Raw genomic sequence first — 20,307 nt, 5'->3', positions numbered from 1 at the left:
CTCGGCCATATCGCATAGATCTCACTGTGAAAAGGCTTAAATGGCTTTTTTGACCTAAGTTTGAGGATTGCGCTCAAATCAAATGTCCTAGAACCAAATTTCCACATGTAACTACTAGATTGTGATACAATACACTATTGGGTGAAGTTTGGTTGACTTCTGCGCAGCGGTTTGGGAGTTAACATCAAAATTACATTTCTCGGCCATATCGCATAGATCTCACTGTGAAAAGGCTTAAATGACTTTTTTAATTAAGTTTGAGGATTGCGCTCAAATCAAATGTCCTAGAACTAAATTTCCACATGTAACTACTAGATTGTGATACAATACACTATTGGGTGAAGTTTGGTTGACTTCTGCGCAGCGGTTTGGGAGTTAACATCAAAATTACATTTCTCGGCCATATCGCATAGATCTCACTGTGAAAAGGCTTAAATGGCTTTTTTGACCTAAGTTTAAAGATTGCGCTCAAACCAAATGTCCTAGAACGAAATTTTCAAATGTAACTACTAGATTGTGATACAATACACTAATGGGTGAAGTTTGGTTGACTTCTGCGCAGCGGTTTGGGAGTTAACATCAAAATTACATTTCTCGGCCATATCGCATAGATCTCACTGTGAAAAGGCTTAAATGGCTTTTTTGACCTAAGTTTGAGGATTGCGCTCAAATCAAATGTCCTATAACAAAATTTCCACATGTAACTACTAGATTGTGATACAATACACTAATGGGTGAAGTTTGGTTGACTTCTGCGCAGCGGTTTGGGAGTGAACATCAAAATTACATTTCTCGGCCATATCGCATAGATCTCACTGTGAAAAGGCTTAAATGACTTTTTTAATTAAGTTTGATGATTGCGCTCAAACAAAATTTCCTAAAACAAAATTTTCAAATGTAACTACTAGATTGTGATACAATACACTATTGGGTGAAGTTTGGTTGACTTCTGCGCAGCGGTTTGGGAGTTAACATCAAAATTACATTTCTCGGCCATATCGCATAGATCTCACTGTGAAAAGGCTTAAATGACTTTTTTAATTAAGTTTGATGATTGCGTTCAAACAAAATGTCCTAGAACAAAATTTTCAAATGTAACTACTAGATTGTGATACAATACACTATTGGGTGAAGTTTGGTTGACTTCTGCGCAGCGGTTTGGGAGTTAACATCAAAATTACATTTCTCGGCCATATCGCATAGATCTCACTGTGAAAAGGCTTAAATGACTTTTTTAATTAAGTTTAATAATTGCGCTCAAACCAAATGTCCTAAAACGAAATTTTCAAATGTAACTACTAGAATGTGATACAATACACTATTGGGTGAAGTTTGGTTGACTTCTGCGCAGCGGTTTGGGAGTTAACATCAAAATTACATTTCTCGGCCATATCGCATAGATCTCACTGTGAAAAGGCTTAAATGGCTTTTTTGACCTAAGTTTGAGGATTGCGCTCAAATCAAATGTCCTAGAACCAAATTTCCACATGTAACTACTAGATTGTGATACAATACACTAATGGGTGAAGTTTGGTTGACTTCTGCGCAGCGGTTTGGGAGTTAACATCAAAATTACATTTCTCGGCCATATCGCATAGATCTCACTGTGAAAAGGCTTAAATGACTTTTTTAATTAAGTTTGATGATTGCGCTCAAACAAAATTTCCTAGAACAAAATTTCCACATGTAACTACTAGATTGTGATACAATACACTAATGGGTGAAGTTTGGTTGACTTCTGCGCAGCGGTTTGGGAGTTAACATCAAAATTACATTTCTCGGCCATATCGCATAGATCTCACTGTGAAAAGGCTTAAATGACTTTTTTTAATTAAGTTTGATGATTGCGTTCAAACAAAATGTCCTAGAACAAAATTTTCAAATGTAACTACTAGATTGTGATACAATACACTAATGGGTGAAGTTTGGTTGACTTCTGCGCAGCGGTTTGGGAGTTAACATCAAAATTACATTTCTCGGCCATATCGCATAGATCTCACTGTGAAAAGGCTTAAATGACTTTTTTAATTAAGTTTGATGATTGCGTTCAAACAAAATGTCCTAGAACAAAATTTTCAAATGTAACTACTAGATTGTGATACAATACACTATTGGGTGAAGTTTGGTTGACTTCTGCGCAGCGGTTTGGGAGTTAACATCAAAATTACATTTCTCGGCCATATCGCATAGATCTCACTGTGAAAAGGCTTAAATGACTTTTTTAATTAAGTTTAATGATTGCGCTTAAACCAAATGTCCTAGAACGAAATTCTCAAATGTAACTACTAGAATGTGATACAATACACTATTGGGTGAAGTTTAGTTGACTTCTGCGCAGCGGTTTGGGAGTTAACATCAAAATTACATTTCTCGGCCATATCGCATAGATCTCACTGTGAAAAGGCTTAAATGGCTTTTTTGACCTAAGTTTGAGGATTGCGCTCAAATCAAATGTCCTAGAACCAAATTTCCACATGTAACTACTAGATTGTGATACAATACACTAATGGGTGAAGTTTGGTTTACTTCTGCGCAGCGGTTTGGGAGTTAACATCAAAATTACATTTCTCGGCCATATCGCATAGATCTCACTGTGAAAAGGCTTAAATGGCTTTTTTGACCTAAGTTTAATAATTGCGCTCAAACCAAATGTCCTAGAACTAAATTTCCAAATGTAACTACTAGATTGTGATAAAATACACTATTGGGTGAAGTTTGGTTGACTTCTGCGCAGCGGTTTGGGAGTTAACATCAAAATTACATTTCTCGGCCATATCGCATAGATCTCACTGTGAAAAGGCTTAAATGGCTTTTTTGACCTAAGTTTGAGGATTGCGCTCAAATCAAATGTCCTATAACCAAATTTCCACATGTAACTACTAGATTGTGATACAATACACTAATGGGTGAAGTTTGGTTGACTTCTGCGCAGCGGTTTGGGAGTTAACATCAAAATTACATTTCTCGGCCATATCGCATAGATCTCACTGTGAAAAGGCTTAAATGACTTTTTTAATTAAGTTTGATGATTGCGTTCAAACAAAATGTCCTAGAACAAAATTTTTAAATGTAACTACTAGATTGTGATACAATACACTATTGGGTGAAGTTTGGTTGACTTCTGCGCAGCGGTTTGGGAGTTAACATCAAAATTACATTTCTCGGCCATATCGCATAGATCTCACTGTGAAAAGGCTTAAATGGCTTTTTTGACCTAAGTTTGAGGATTGCGCTCAAATCAAATGTCCTAGAACCAAATTTCCACATGTAACTACTAGATTGTGATACAATACACTAATGGGTGAAGTTTGGTTTACTTCTGCGCAGCGGTTTGGGAGTTAACATCAAAATTACATTTCTCGGCCATATCGCATAGATCTCACTGTGAAAAGGCTTAAATGGCTTTTTTGACCTAAGTTTAATGATTGCGCTCAAACCAAATGTCCTAGAACGAAATTTTCAAATGTAACTACTAGAATGTGATACAATACACTATTGGGTGAAGTTTGGTTGACTTCTGCGCAGCGGTTTGGGAGTTAACATCAAAATTACATTTCTCGGCCATATCGCATAGATCTCACTGTGAAAAGGCTTAAATGGCTTTTTTGACCTAAGTTTGAGGATTGCGCTCAAACAAAATGTCCTAGAACAAAATTTTCAAATGTAACTACTAGATTGTGATACAATACACTATTGGGTGAAGTTTGGTTGACTTCTGCGCAGCGGTTTGGGAGTTAACATCAAAATTACATTTCTCGGCCATATCGCATAGATCTCACTGTGAAAAGGCTTAAATGACTTTTTTAATTAAGTTTGATGATTGCGTTCAAACAAAATGTCCTAGAACAAAATTTTCAAATGTAACTACTAGATTGTGATACAATACACTATTGGGTGAAGTTTGGTTGACTTCTGCGCAGCGGTTTGGGAGTTAACATCAAAATTACATTTCTCGGCCATATCGCATAGATCTCACTGTGAAAAGGCTTAAATGGCTTTTTTGACCTAAGTTTGAGGATTGCGCTCAAATCAAATGTCCTAGAACCAAATTTCCACATGTAACTACTAGATTGTGATACAATACACTAATGGGTGAAGTTTGGTTTACTTCTGCGCAGCGGTTTGGGAGTTAACATCAAAATTACATTTCTCGGCCATATCGCATAGATCTCACTGTGAAAAGGCTTAAATGGCTTTTTTGACCTAAGTTTAATAATTGCCTTCAAACCAAATGTCCTAGAACTAAATTTTCAAATGTAACTACTAGATTGTGATACAATACACTATTGGGTGAAGTTTGGTTGACTTCTGCGCAGCGGTTTGGGAGTTAACATCAAAATTACATTTCTCGGCCATATCGCATAGATCTCACTGTGAAAAGGCTTAAATGGCTTTTTTGACCTAAGTTTGAGGATTGCGCTCAAATCAAATGTCCTAGAACCAAATTTCCACATGTAACTACTAGATTGTGATACAATACACTAATGGTTGAAGTTTGGTTGACGTCTGCGCAGCGGTTTGGGAGTGAACATCAAAATTACATTTCTCGGCCATATCGCATAGATCTCACTGTGAAAAGGCTTAAATGACTTTTTTTAATTAAGTTTGAAGATTGCGCTCAAATCAAATGTCCTAGAACTAAATTTCTAAATGTAACTACTAGATTGTGATAAAATACACTATTGGGTGAAGTTTGGTTGACTTCTGCGCAGCGGTTTGGGAGTTAACATCAAAATTACATTTCTCGGCCATATTGCATAGATCTCACTGTGAAAAGGCTTAAATGGCTTTTTTGACCTAAGTTTGAGGATTGCGCTCAAATCAAATGTCCTATAACCAAATTTCCACATGTAACTACTAGATTGTGATACAATACACTAATGGGTGAAGTTTGGTTGACTTCTGCGCAGCGGTTTGGGAGTTAACATCAAAATTACATTTCTCGGCCATATCGCATAGATCTCACTGTGAAAAGGCTTAAATGACTTTTTTAATTAAGTTTGATGATTGCGTTCAAACAAAATGTCCTAGAACAAAATTTTCAAATGTAACTACTAGATTGTGATACAATACACTATTGGGTGAAGTTTGGTTGACTTCTGCGCAGCGGTTTGGGAGTTAACATCAAAATTACATTTCTCGGCCATATCGCATAGATCTCACTGTGAAAAGGCTTAAATGGCTTTTTTGACCTAAGTTTGAGGATTGCGCTCAAATCAAATGTCCTAGAACCAAATTTCCACATGTAACTACTAGATTGTGATACAATACACTAATGGGTGAAGTTTGGTTTACTTCTGCGCAGCGGTTTGGGAGTTAACATCAAAATTACATTTCTCGGCCATATCGCATAGATCTCACTGTGAAAAGGCTTAAATGGCTTTTTTGACCTAAGTTTAATGATTGCGCTCAAACCAAATGTCCTAGAACGAAATTTTCAAATGTAACTACTAGAATGTGATACAATACACTATTGGGTGAAGTTTGGTTGACTTCTGCGCAGCGGTTTGGGAGTTAACATCAAAATTACATTTCTCGGCCATATCGCATAGATCTCACTGTGAAAAGGCTTAAATGGCTTTTTTGACCTAAGTTTGAGGATTGCGCTCAAACAAAATGTCCTAGAACAAAATTTTCAAATGTAACTACTAGATTGTGATACAATACACTATTGGGTGAAGTTTGGTTGACTTCTGCGCAGCGGTTTGGGAGTTAACATCAAAATTACATTTCTCGGCCATATCTTATAGATCTCACTGTGAAAAGGCTTAAATGACTTTTTTAATTAAGTTTGATGATTGTGTTCAAACAAAATGTCCTAGAACAAAATTTTCAAATGTAACTACTAGATTGTGATACAATACACTATTGGGTGAAGTTTGGTTGACTTCTGCGCAGCGGTTTGGGAGTTAACATCAAAATTACATTTCTCGGCCATATCGCATAGATCTCACTGTGAAAAGGCTTAAATGGCTTTTTTGACCTAAGTTTGAGGATTGCGCTCAAATCAAATGTCCTAGAACCAAATTTCCACATGTAACTACTAGATTGCGATACAATACACTAATGGGTGAAGTTTGGTTTACTTCTGCGCAGCAGTTTGGGAGTTAACATCAAAATTACATTTCTCGGCCATATCGCATAGATCTCACTGTGAAAAGGCTTAAATGGCTTTTTTGACCTAAGTTTAATAATTGCCTTCAAACCAAATGTCCTAGAACTAAATTTTCAAATGTAACTACTAGATTGTGATACAATACACTATTGGGTGAAGTTTGGTTGACTTCTGCGCAGCGGTTTGGGAGTTAACATCAAAATTACATTTCTCGGCCATATCGCATAGATCTCACTGTGAAAAGGCTTAAATGGCTTTTTTGACCTAAGTTTGAGGATTGCGCTCAAATCAAATGTCCTAGAACCAAATTTCCACATGTAACTACTAGATTGTGATACAATACACTAATGGTTGAAGTTTGGTTGACGTCTGCGCAGCGGTTTGGGAGTGAACATCAAAATTACATTTCTCGGCCATATCGCATAGATCTCACTGTGAAAAGGCTTAAATGACTTTTTTTAATTAAGTTTGAAGATTGCGCTCAAATCAAATGTCCTAGAACTAAATTTCTAAATGTAACTACTAGATTGTGATAAAATACACTATTGGGTGAAGTTTGGTTGACTTCTGCGCAGCGGTTTGGGAGTTAACATCAAAATTACATTTCTCGGCCATATCGCATAGATCTCACTGTGAAAAGGCTTAAATGGCTTTTTTGACCTAAGTTTGAGGATTGCGCTCAAATCAAATGTCCTATAACCAAATTTCCACATGTAACTACTAGATTGTGATACAATACACTAATGGGTGAAGTTTGGTTGACTTCTGCGCAGCGGTTTGGGAGTTAACATCAAAATTACATTTCTCGGCCATATCGCATAGATCTCACTGTGAAAAGGCTTAAATGACTTTTTTAATTAAGTTTGATGATTGCGTTCAAACAAAATGTCCTAGAACAAAATTTTCAAATGTAACTACTAGATTGTGATACAATACACTATTGGGTGAAGTTTGGTTGACTTCTGCGCAGCGGTTTGGGAGTTAACTTCAAAATTACATTTCTCGGCCATATCGCATAGATCTCACTGTGAAAAGGCTTAAATGGCTTTTTTGACCTAAGTTTGAGGATTGCGCTCAAATCAAATGTCCTAGAACCAAATTTCCACATGTAACTACTAGATTGTGATACAATACACTAATGGGTGAAGTTTGGTTTACTTCTGCGCAGCGGTTTGGGAGTTAACATCAAAATTACATTTCTCGGCCATATCGCATAGATCTCACTGTGAAAAGGCTTAAATGGCTTTTTTGACCTAAGTTTGATGATTGTGTTCAAACAAAATGTCCTAGAACAAAATTTTCAAATGTAACTACTAGATTGTGATACAATACACTATTGGGTGAAGTTTGGTTGACTTCTGCGCAGCGGTTTGGGAGTTAACATCAAAATTACATTTCTCGGCCATATCGCATAGATCTCACTGTGAAAAGGCTTAAATGGCTTTTTTGACCTAAGTTTGAGGATTGCGCTCAAATCAAATGTCCTAGAACCAAATTTCCACATGTAACTACTAGATTGCGATACAATACACTAATGGGTGAAGTTTGGTTTACTTCTGCGCAGCAGTTTGGGAGTTAACATCAAAATTACATTTCTCGGCCATATCGCATAGATCTCACTGTGAAAAGGCTTAAATGGCTTTTTTGACCTAAGTTTAATAATTGCCTTCAAACCAAATGTCCTAGAACTAAATTTTCAAATGTAACTACTAGATTGTGATACAATACACTATTGGGTGAAGTTTGGTTGACTTCTGCGCAGCGGTTTGGGAGTTAACATCAAAATTATATTTCTCGGCCATATCGCATAGATCTCACTGTGAAAAGGCTTAAATGGCTTTTTTGACCTAAGTTTGAGGATTGCGCTCAAATCAAATGTCCTAGAACCAAATTTCCACATGTAACTACTAGATTGTGATACAATACACTAATGGTTGAAGTTTGGTTGACTTCTGCGCAGCGGTTTGGGAGTTAACATCAAAATTACATTTCTCGGCCATATCGCATAGATCTCACTGTGAAAAGGCTTAAATGACTTTTTTAATTAAGTTTGATGATTGCGTTCAAACAAAATGTCCTAGAACAAAATTTTCAAATGTAACTACTAGATTGTGATACAATACACTATTGGGTGAAGTTTGGTTGACTTCTGCGCAGCGGTTTGGGAGTTAACATCAAAATTACATTTCTCGGCCATATCGCATAGATCTCACTGTGAAAAGGCTTAAATGGCTTTTTTGACCTAAGTTTGAGGATTGCGCTCAAATCAAATGTCCTAGAACCAAATTTCCACATGTAACTACTAGATTGTGATACAATACACTAATGGGTGAAGTTTGGTTTACTTCTGCGCAGCGGTTTGGGAGTTAACATCAAAATTACATTTCTCGGCCATATCGCATAGATCTCACTGTGAAAAGGCTTAAATGGCTTTTTTGACCTAAGTTTAATGATTGCGCTCAAACCAAATGTCCTAGAACGAAATTTTCAAATGTAACTACTAGAATGTGATACAATACACTATTGGGTGAAGTTTGGTTGACTTCTGCGCAGCGGTTTGGGAGTTAACATCAAAATTACATTTCTCGGCCATATCGCATAGATCTCACTGTGAAAAGGCTTAAATGGCTTTTTTGACCTAAGTTTGAGGATTGCGCTCAAATCAAATGTCCTAGAACCAAATTTCCACATGTAACTACTAGATTGTGATACAATACACTATTGGGTGAAGTTTGGTTGACTTCTGCGCAGCGGTTTGGGAGTTAACATCAAAATTACATTTCTCGGCCATATCGCATAGATCTCACTGTGAAAAGGCTTAAATGACTTTTTTAATTAAGTTTGAGGATTGCGCTCAAATCAAATGTCCTAGAACTAAATTTCCACATGTAACTACTAGATTGTGATACAATACACTATTGGGTGAAGTTTGGTTGACTTCTGCGCAGCGGTTTGGGAGTTAACATCAAAATTACATTTCTCGGCCATATCGCATAGATCTCACTGTGAAAAGGCTTAAATGACTTTTTTAATTAAGTTTGATGATTGCGCTCAAACAAAATTTCCTAGAACAAAATTTTCAAATGTAACTACTAGATTGTGATACAATACACTATTGGGTGAAGTTTGGTTGACTTCTGCGCAGCGGTTTGGAGTTAACATCAAAATTACATTTCTCGGCCATATCGCATAGATCTCACTGTGAAAAGGCTTAAATGACTTTTTTAATTAAGTTTGATGATTGCGTTCAAACAAAATGTCCTAGAACAAAATTTTCAAATGTAACTACTAGATTGTGATACAATACACTATTGGGTGAAGTTTGGTTGACTTCTGCGCAGCGGTTTGGGAGTTAACATCAAAATTACATTTCTCGGCCATATCGCATAGATCTCACTGTGAAAAGGCTTAAATGGCTTTTTTGACCTAAGTTTAAAGATTGCGCTCAAACCAAATGTCCTAGAACGAAATTTTCAAATGTAACTACTAGATTGTGATACAATACACTAATGGGTGAAGTTTGGTTGACTTCTGCGCAGCGGTTTGGGAGTTAACATCAAAATTACATTTCTCGGCCATATCGCATAGATCTCACTGTGAAAAGGCTTAAATGGCTTTTTTGACCTAAGTTTGAGGATTGCGCTCAAATCAAATGTCCTAGAACCAAATTTCCACATGTAACTACTAGATTGTGATACAATACACTAATGGGTGAAGTTTGGTTGACTTCTGCGCAGCGGTTTGGGAGTGAACATCAAAATTACATTTCTCGGCCATATCGCATAGATCTCACTGTGAAAAGGCTTAAATGACTTTTTTAATTAAGTTTGAGGATTGCGCTCAAACAAAATTTCCTAAAACAAAATTTTCAAATGTAACTACTAGATTGTGATACAATACACTATTGGGTGAAGTTTGGTTGACTTCTGCGCAGCGGTTTGGGAGTTAACATCAAAATTACATTTCTCGGCCATATCGCATAGATCTCACTGTGAAAAGGTTTAAATGACTTTTTTAATTAAGTTTGATGATTGCGTTCAAACAAAATGTCCTAGAACAAAATTTTCAAATGTAACTACTAGATTGTGATACAATACACTATTGGGTGAAGTTTGGTTGACTTCTGCGCAGCGGTTTGGGAGTTAACATCAAAATTACATTTCTCGGCCATATCGCATAGATCTCACTGTGAAAAGGCTTAAATGACTTTTTTAATTAAGTTTAATAATTGCGCTCAAACCAAATGTCCTAAAACGAAATTTTCAAATGTAACTACTAGAATGTGATACAATACACTATTGGGTGAAGTTTAGTTGACTTCTGCGCAGCGGTTTGGGAGTTAACATCAAAATTACATTTCTCGGCCATATCGCATAGATCTCACTGTGAAAAGGCTTAAATGGCTTTTTTGACCTAAGTTTGAGGATTGCGCTCAAATCAAATGTCCTAGAACCAAATTTCCACATGTAACTACTAGATTGTGATACAATACACTAATGGGTGAAGTTTGGTTTACTTCTGCGCAGCGGTTTGGGAGTTAACATCAAAATTACATTTCTCGGCCATATCGCATAGATCTCACTGTGAAAAGGCTTAAATGGCTTTTTTGACCTAAGTTTAATAATTGCGCTCAAACCAAATGTCCTTGAACGAAATTTTAAAAAGTAACTACTAGAATGTGATACAATACACTATTGGGTGAAGTTTGGTTGACTTCTGCGCAGCGGTTTGGGAGTTAACATCAAAATTACATTTCTCGGCCATATCGCATAGATCTCACTGTGAAAAGGCTTAAATGGCTTTTTTGACCTAAGTTTGAGGATTGCGCTCAAATCAAATGTCCTAGAACCAAATTTCCACATGTAACTACTAGATTGTGATACAATACACTAATGGGTGAAGTTTGGTTGACTTCTGCGCAGCGGTTTGGGAGTTAACATCAAAATTACATTTCTCGGCCATATCGCATAGATCTCACTGTGAAAAGGCTTAAATGGCTTTTTTGACCTAAGTTTGAGGATTGCGCTCAAATCAAATGTCCTAGAACCAAATTTCCACATGTAACTACTAGATTGTGATACAATACACTAATGGGTGAAGTTTGGTTGACTTCTGCGCAGCGGTTTGGGAGTTAACATCAAAATTACATTTCTCGGCCATATCGCACAGATCTCACTGTGAAAAGGCTTAAATGACTTTTTTAATTAAGTTTGATGATTGCGTTCAAACAAAATGTCCTAGAACAAAATTTTCAAATGTAACTACTAGATTGTGATACAATACACTATTGGGTGAAGTTTGGTTGACTTCTGCGCAGCGGTTTGGGAGTTAACATCAAAATTACATTTCTCGGCCATATCGCATAGATCTCACTGTGAAAAGGCTTAAATGGCTTTTTTGACCTAAGTTTGAGGATTGCGCTCAAATCAAATGTCCTAGAACCAAATTTCCACATGTAACTACTAGATTGTGATACAATACACTAATGGGTGAAGTTTGGTTTACTTCTGCGCAGCGGTTTGGGAGTTAACATCAAAATTACATTTCTCGGCCATATCGCATAGATCTCACTGTGAAAAGGCTTAAATGGCTTTTTTGACCTAAGTTTAATGATTGCGCTCAAACCAAATGTCCTAGAACGAAATTTTCAAATGTAACTACTAGAATGTGATACAATACACTATTGGGTGAAGTTTGGTTGACTTCTGCGCAGCGGTTTGGGAGTTAACATCAAAATTACATTTCTCGGCCATATCGCATAGTTCTCACTGTGAAAAGGCTTAAATGGCTTTTTTGACCTAAGTTTGAGGATTGCGCTCAAACAAAATGTCCTAGAACAAAATTTTCAAATGTAACTACTAGATTGTGATACAATACACTATTGGGTGAAGTTTGGTTGACTTCTGCGCAGCGGTTTGGGAGTTAACATCAAAATTACATTTCTCGGCCATATCGCATAGATCTCACTGTGAAAAGGCTTAAATGACTTTTTTAATTAAGTTTGATGATTGCGTTCAAACAAAATGTCCTAGAACAAAATTTTCAAATGTAACTACTAGATTGTGATACAATACACTATTGGGTGAAGTTTGGTTGACTTCTGCGCAGCGGTTTGGGAGTTAACATCAAAATTACATTTCTCGGCCATATCGCATAGATCTCACTGTGAAAAGGCTTAAATGGCTTTTTTGACCTAAGTTTGAGGATTGCGCTCAAACCAAATGTCCTAGAACGAAATTTTAAAATGTAACTACTAGAATGTGATACAATACACTATTGGGTGAAGTTTGGTTGACTTCTGCGCAGCGGTTTGGGAGTTAACATCAAAATTACATTTCTCGGCCATATCGCATAGATCTCACTGTGAAAAGGCTTAAATGGCTTTTTTGACCTAAGTTTGAGGATTGCGCTCAAATCAAATGTCCTAGAACCAAATTTCCACATGTAACTACTAGATTGTTATACAATACACTAATGGGTGAAGTTTGGTTGACTTCTGCGCAGCGGTTTGGGAGTGAACATCAAAATTACATTTCTCGGCCATATCGCATAGATCTCACTGTGAAAAGGCTTAAATGACTTTTTTAATTAAGTTTGATGATTGCGCTCAAACAAAATTTCCTAGAACAAAATTTTCAAATGTAACTACTAGATTGTGATACAATACACTATTGGGTGAAGTTTGGTTGACTTCTGCGCAGCGGTTTGGGAGTTAACATCAAAATTACATTTCTCGGCCATATCGCATAGATCTCACTGTGAAAAGGCTTAAATGACTTTTTTAATTAAGTTTGATGATTGCGTTCAAACAAAATGTCCTAGAACAAAATTTTCAAATGTAACTACTAGATTGTGATACAATACACTATTGGGTGAAGTTTGGTTGACTTCTGCGCAGCGGTTTGGGAGTTAACATCAAAATTACATTTCTCGGCCATATCGCATAGATCTCACTGTGAAAAGGCTTAAATGGCTTTTTTGACCTAAGTTTAAAGATTGCGCTCAAACCAAATGTCCTAGAACGAAATTTTCAAATGTAACTACTAGATTGTGATACAATACACTATTGGGTGAAGTTTGGTTGACTTCTGCGCAGCGGTTTGGGAGTTAACATCAAAATTACATTTCTCGGCCATATCGCATAGATCTCACTGTGAAAAGGCTTAAATGACTTTTTTAATTAAGTTTAATAATTGCGCTCAAACCAAATGTCCTAAAACGAAATTTTCAAATGTAACTACTAGAATGTGATACAATACACTATTGGGTGAAGTTTAGTTGACTTCTGCGCAGCGGTTTGGGAGTGAACATCAAAATTACATTTCTCGGCCATATCGCATAGAGCTCACTGTGAAAAGGCTTAAATGGCTTTTTTGACCTAAGTTTGAGGATTGCGCTCAAATCAAATGTCCTATAACCAAATTTCCACATGTAACTACTAGATTGTGATACAATACACTAATGGGTGAAGTTTGGTTGACTTCTGCGCAGCGGTTTGGGAGTGAACATCAAAATTACATTTCTCGGCCATATCGCATAGATCTCACTGTGAAAAGGCTTAAATGACTTTTTTAATTAAGTTTGATGATTGCGCTCAAACAAAATTTCCTAAAACTAAATTTTCAAATGTAACTACTAGATTGTGATACAATACACTATTGGGTGAAGTTTGGTTGACTTCTGCGCAGCGGTTTGGGAGTTAACATCAAAATTACATTTCTCGGCCATATCGCATAGATCTCACTGTGAAAAGGCTTAAATGACTTTTTTAATTAAGTTTGATGATTGCGTTCAAACAAAATGTCCTAGAACAAAATTTTCAAATGTAACTACTAGATTGTGATACAATACACTATTGGGTGAAGTTTGGTTGACTTCTGCGCAGCGGTTTGGGAGTTAACATCAAAATTACATTTCTCGGCCATATCGCATAGATCTCACTGTGAAAAGGCTTAAATGACTTTTTTAATTAAGTTTAATAATTGCGCTCAAACCAAATGTCCTAAAACGAAATTTTCAAATGTAACTACTAGAATGTGATACAATACACTATTGGGTGAAGTTTAGTTGACTTCTGCGCAGCGGTTTGGGAGTTAACATCAAAATTACATTTCTCGGCCATATCGCATAGATCTCACTGTGAAAAGGCTTAAATGGCTTTTTTGACCTAAGTTTGAGGATTGCGCTCAAATCAAATGTCCTAGAACCAAATTTCCACATGTAACTACTAGATTGTGATACAATACACTAATGGGTGAAGTTTGGTTTACTTCTGCGCAGCGGTTTGGGAGTTAACATCAAAATTACATTTCTCGGCCATATCGCATAGATCTCACTGTGAAAAGGCTTAAATGGCTTTTTTGACCTAAGTTTGAGGATTGCGCTCAAATCAAATGTCCAATAACCAAATTTCCACATGTAACTACTAGATTGTGATACAATACACTAATGGGTGAAGTTTGGTTGACTTCTGCGCAGCGGTTTGGGAGTTAACATCAAAATTACATTTCTCGGCCATATCGCATAGATCTCCCTGTGAAAAGGCTTAAATGACTTTTTTAATTAAGTTTGATGATTGCGTTCAAACAAAATGTCCTAGAACAAAATTTTCAAATGTAACTACTAGATTGTGATACAATACACTATTGGGTGAAGTTTGGTTGACTTCTGCGCAGCGGTTTGGGAGTTAACATCAAAATTACATTTCTCGGCCATATCGCATAGATCTCACTGTGAAAAGGCTTAAATGGCTTTTTTGACCTAAGTTTGAGGATTGCGCTCAAATCAAATGTCCTAGAACCAAATTTCCACATGTAACTACTAGATTGTGATACAATACACTAATAGGTGAAGTTTGGTTGACTTCTGCGCAGCGGTTTGGGAGTTAACATCAAAATTACATTTCTCGGCCATATCGCATAGATCTCACTGTGAAAAGGCTTAAATGGCTTTTTTGACCTAAGTTTGAGGATTGCGCTCAAATCAAATGTCCTAGAACCAAATTTCCACATGTAACTACTAGATTGTGATACAATACACTAATGGTTGAAGTTTGGTTGACTTCTGCGCAGCGGTTTGGGAGTGAACATCAAAATTACATTTCTCGGCCATATCGCATAGATCTCACTGTGAAAAGGCTTAAATGACTTTTTTTAATTAAGTTTGAAGATTGCGCTCAAATCAAATGTCCTAGAACTAAATTTCTAAATGTAACTACTAGATTGTGATAAAATACACTATTGGGTGAAGTTTGGTTGACTTCTGCGCAGCGGTTTGGGAGTTAACATCAAAATTACATTTCTCGGCCATATCGCATAGATCTCACTGTGAAAAGACTTAAATGGCTTTTTTGACCTAAGTTTGAGGATTGCGCTCAAATCAAATGTCCTATAACCAAATTTCCACATGTAACTACTAGATTGTGATACAATACACTAATGGGTGAAGTTTGGTTGACTTCTGCGCAGCGGTTTGGGAGTTAACATCAAAATTACATTTCTCGGCCATATCGCATAGATCTCACTGTGAAAAGGCTTAAATGACTTTTTTAATTAAGTTTGATGATTGCGTTCAAACAAAATGTCCTAGAACAAAATTTTCAAATGTAACTACTAGATTGTGATACAATACACTATTGGGTGAAGTTTGGTTGACTTCTGCGCAGCGGTTTGGGAGTTAACATCAAAATTACATTTCTCGGCCATATCGCATAGATCTCACTGTGAAAAGGCTTAAATGGCTTTTTTGACCTAAGTTTGAGGATTGCGCTCAAACCAAATGTCCTAAAACGAAATTTTCAAATGTAACTACTAGAATGTGATACAATACACTATTGGGTGAAGTTTGGTTGACTTCTGCGCAGCGGTTTGGGAGTTAACATCAAAATTACATTTCTCGGCCATATCGCATAGTTCTCACTGTGAAAAGGCTTAAATGGCTTTTTTGACCTAAGTTTGAGGATTGCGCTCAAATCAAATGTCCTAGAACCAAATTTCCACATGTAACTACTAGATTGTGATACAATACACTAATGGGTGAAGTTTGGTTTACTTCTGCGCAGCGGTTTGGGAGTTAACATCAAAATTACATTTCTCGGCCATATCGCATAGATCTCACTGTGAAAAGGCTTAAATGGCTTTTTTGACCTAAGTTTGAGGATTGCGCTCAAATCAAATGTCCAATAACCAAATTTCCACATGTAACTACTAGATTGTGATACAATACACTAATGGGTGAAGTTTGGTTGACTTCTGCGCAGCGGTTTGGGAGTTAACATCAAAATTACATTTCTCGGCCATATCGCATAGATCTCACTGTGAAAAGGCTTAAATGACTTTTTTAATTAAGTTTAATAATTGCGCTCAAACCAAATGTCCTAAAACGAAATTTTCAAATGTAACTACTAGAATGTGATACAATACACTATTGGGTGAAGTTTAGTTGACTTCTGCGCAGCGGTTTGGGAGTTAACATCAAAATTACATTTCTCGGCCATATCGCATAGATCTCACTGTGAAAAGGCTTAAATGGCTTTTTTGACCTAAGTTTGAGGATTGCGCTCAAATCAAATGTCCTAGAACCAAATTTCCACATGTAACTACTAGATTGTTATACAATACACTAATGGGTGAAGTTTGGTTGACTTCTGCGCAGCGGTTTGGGAGTGAACATCAAAATTACATTTCTCGGCCATATCGCATAGATCTCACTGTGAAAAGGCTTAAATGACTTTTTTAATTAAGTTTGATGATTGCGCTCAAACAAAATTTCCTAGAACAAAATTTTCAAATGTAACTACTAAATTGTGATACAATACACTATTGGGTGAAGTTTGGTTGACTTCTGCGCAGCGGTTTGGGAGTTAACATCAAAATTACATTTCTCGGCCATATCGCATAGATCTCACTGTGAAAAGGCTTAAATGACTTTTTTAATTAAGTTTGATGATTGCGTTCAAACAAAATGTCCTAGAACAAAATTTTCAAATGTAACTACTAGATTGTGATACAATACACTATTGGGTGAAGTTTGGTTGACTTCTGCGCAGCGGTTTGGGAGTTAACATCAAAATTACATTTCTCGGCCATATCGCATAGATCTCACTGTGAAAAGGCTTAAATGGCTTTTTTGACCTAAGTTTAAAGATTGCGCTCAAACCAAATGTCCTAGAACGAAATTTTCAAATGTAACTACTAGATTGTGATACAATACACTAATGGGTGAAGTTTGGTTGACTTCTGCGCAGCGGTTTGGGAGTTAACATCAAAATTACATTTCTCGGCCATATCGCATAGAGCTCACTGTGAAAAGGCTTAAATGGCTTTTTTGACCTAAGTTTGAGGATTGCGCTCAAATCAAATGTCCTATAACCAAATTTCCACATGTAACTACTAGATTGTGATACAATACACTAATGGGTGAAGTTTGGTTGACTTCTGCGCAGCGGTTTGGGAGTGAACATCAAAATTACATTTCTCGGCCATATCGCATAGATCTCACTGTGAAAAGGCTTAAATGACTTTTTTAATTAAGTTTGATGATTGCGCTCAAACAAAATTTCCTAAAACTAAATTTTCAAATGTAACTACTAGATTGTGATACAATACACTATTGGGTGAAGTTTGGTTGACTTCTGCGCAGCGGTTTGGGAGTTAACATCAAAATTACATTTCTCGGCCATATCGCATAGATCTCACTGTGAAAAGGCTTAAATGACTTTTTTAATTAAGTTTGATGATTGCGTTCAAACAAAATGTCCTAGAACAAAATTTTCAAATGTAACTACTAGATTGTGATACAATACACTATTGGGTGAAGTTTGGTTGACTTCTGCGCAGCGGTTTGGGAGTTAACATCAAAATTACATTTCTCGGCCATATCGCATAGATCTCACTGTGAAAAGGCTTAAATGACTTTTTTAATTTAGTTTAATAATTGCGCTCAAACCAAATGTCCTAAAACGAAATTTTCAAATGTAACTACTAGAATGTGATACAATACACTATTGGGTGAAGTTTAGTTGACTTCTGCGCAGCGGTTTGGGAGTTAACATCAAAATTACATTTCTCGGCCATATCGCATAGATCTCACTGTGAAAAGGCTTAAATGGCTTTTTTGACCTAAGTTTGAGGATTGCGCTCAAATCAAATGTCCTAGAACCAAATTTCCACATGTAACTACTAGATTGTGATACAATACACTAATGGGTGAAGTTTGGTTTACTTCTGCGCAGCGGTTTGGGAGTTAACATCAAAATTACATTTCTCGGCCATATCGCATAGATCTCACTGTGAAAAGGCTTAAATGGCTTTTTTGACCTAAGTTTGAGGATTGCGCTCAAATCAAATGTCCAATAACCAAATTTCCACATGTAACTACTAGATTGTGATACAATACACTAATGGGTGAAGTTTGGTTGACTTCTGCGCAGCGGTTTGGGAGTTAACATCAAAATTACATTTCTCGGCCATATCGCATAGATCTCACTGTGAAAAGGCTTAAATGACTTTTTTAATTAAGTTTGATGATTGCGTTCAAACAAAATGTCCTAGAACAAAATTTTCAAATGTAACTACTAGATTGTGATACAATACACTATTGGGTGAAGTTTGGTTGACTTCTGCGCAGCGGTTTGGGAGTTAACATCAAAATTACATTTCTCGGCCATATCGCATAGATCTCACTGTGAAAAGGCTTAAATGGCTTTTTTGACCTAAGTTTGAGGATTGCGCTCAAATCAAATGTCCTAGAACCAAATTTCCACATGTAACTACTAGATTGTGATACAATACACTAATAGGTGAAGTTTGGTTGACTTCTGCGCAGCGGTTTGGGAGTTAACATCAAAATTACATTTCTCGGCCATATCGCATAGATCTCACTGTGAAAAGGCTTAAATGGCTTTTTTGACCTAAGTTTGAGGATTGCGCTCAAATCAAATGTCCAATAACCAAATTTCCACATGTAACTACTAGATTGTGATACAATACCCTAATGGGTGAAGTTTGGTTGACTTCTGCGCAGCGGTTTGGGAGTTAACATCAAAATTACATTTCTCGGCCATATCGCATAGATCTCACTGTGAAAAGGCTTAAATGACTTTTTTAATTAAGTTTGAGGATTGCGCTCAAATCAAATGTCCTAGAACTAAATTTCCACATGTAACTACTAGATTGTGATACAATACACTATTGGGTGAAGTTTGGTTGACTTCTGCGCAGCGGTTTGGGAGTTAACATCAAAATTACATTTCTCGGCCATATCGCATAGATCTCACTGTGAAAAGGCTTAAATGGCTTTTTTGACCTAAGTTTGAGGATTGCGCTCAAACCAAATGTCCTAGAACGAAATTTTAAAATGTAACTACTAGAATGTGATACAATACACTATTGGGTGAAGTTTGGTTGACTTCTGCGCAGCGGTTTGGGAGTTAACATCAAAATTACATTTCTCGGCCATATCGCATAGATCTCACTGTGAAAAGGCTTAAATGGCTTTTTTGACCTAAGTTTGAGGATTGCGCTCAAATCAAATGTCCTAGAACCAAATTTCCACATGTAACTACTAGATTGTGATACAATACACTAATGGGTGAAGTTTGGTTTACTTCTGCGCAGCGGTTTGGGAGTTAACATCAAAATTACATTTCTCGGCCATATCGCATAGATCTCACTGTGAAAAGGCTTAAATGACTTTTTTAATTAAGTTTGAGGATTGCGCTCAAACAAAATTTCCTAAAACAAAATTTTCAAATGTAACTACTAGATTGTGATACAATACACTATTGGGTGAAGTTTGGTTGACTTCTGCGCAGCGGTTTGGGAGTTAACATCAAAATTACATTTCTCGGCCATATCGCATAGATCTCACTGTGAAAAGGCTTAAATGACTTTTTTAATTAAGTTTGATGATTGCGTTCAAACAAAATGTCCTAGAACAAAATTTTCAAATGTAACTACTAGATTGTGATACAATACACTATTGGGTGAAGTTTGGTTGACTTCTGCGCAGCGGTTTGGGAGTTAACATCAAAATTACATTTCTCGGCCATATCGCATAGATCTCACTGTGAAAAGGCTTAAATGACTTTTTTAATTAAGTTTAATAATTGCGCTCAAACCAAATGTCCTAAAACGAAATTTTCAAATGTAACTACTAGAATGTGATACAATACACTATTGGGTGAAGTTTAG

This window comes from Corythoichthys intestinalis, chromosome 10, assembly GCF_030265065.1.
Source record: "Corythoichthys intestinalis isolate RoL2023-P3 chromosome 10, ASM3026506v1, whole genome shotgun sequence".
NCBI classification, from domain to species: domain Eukaryota; kingdom Metazoa; phylum Chordata; class Actinopteri; order Syngnathiformes; family Syngnathidae; genus Corythoichthys; species Corythoichthys intestinalis.
Note: the sequence above shows the minus strand (reverse complement) of the source record.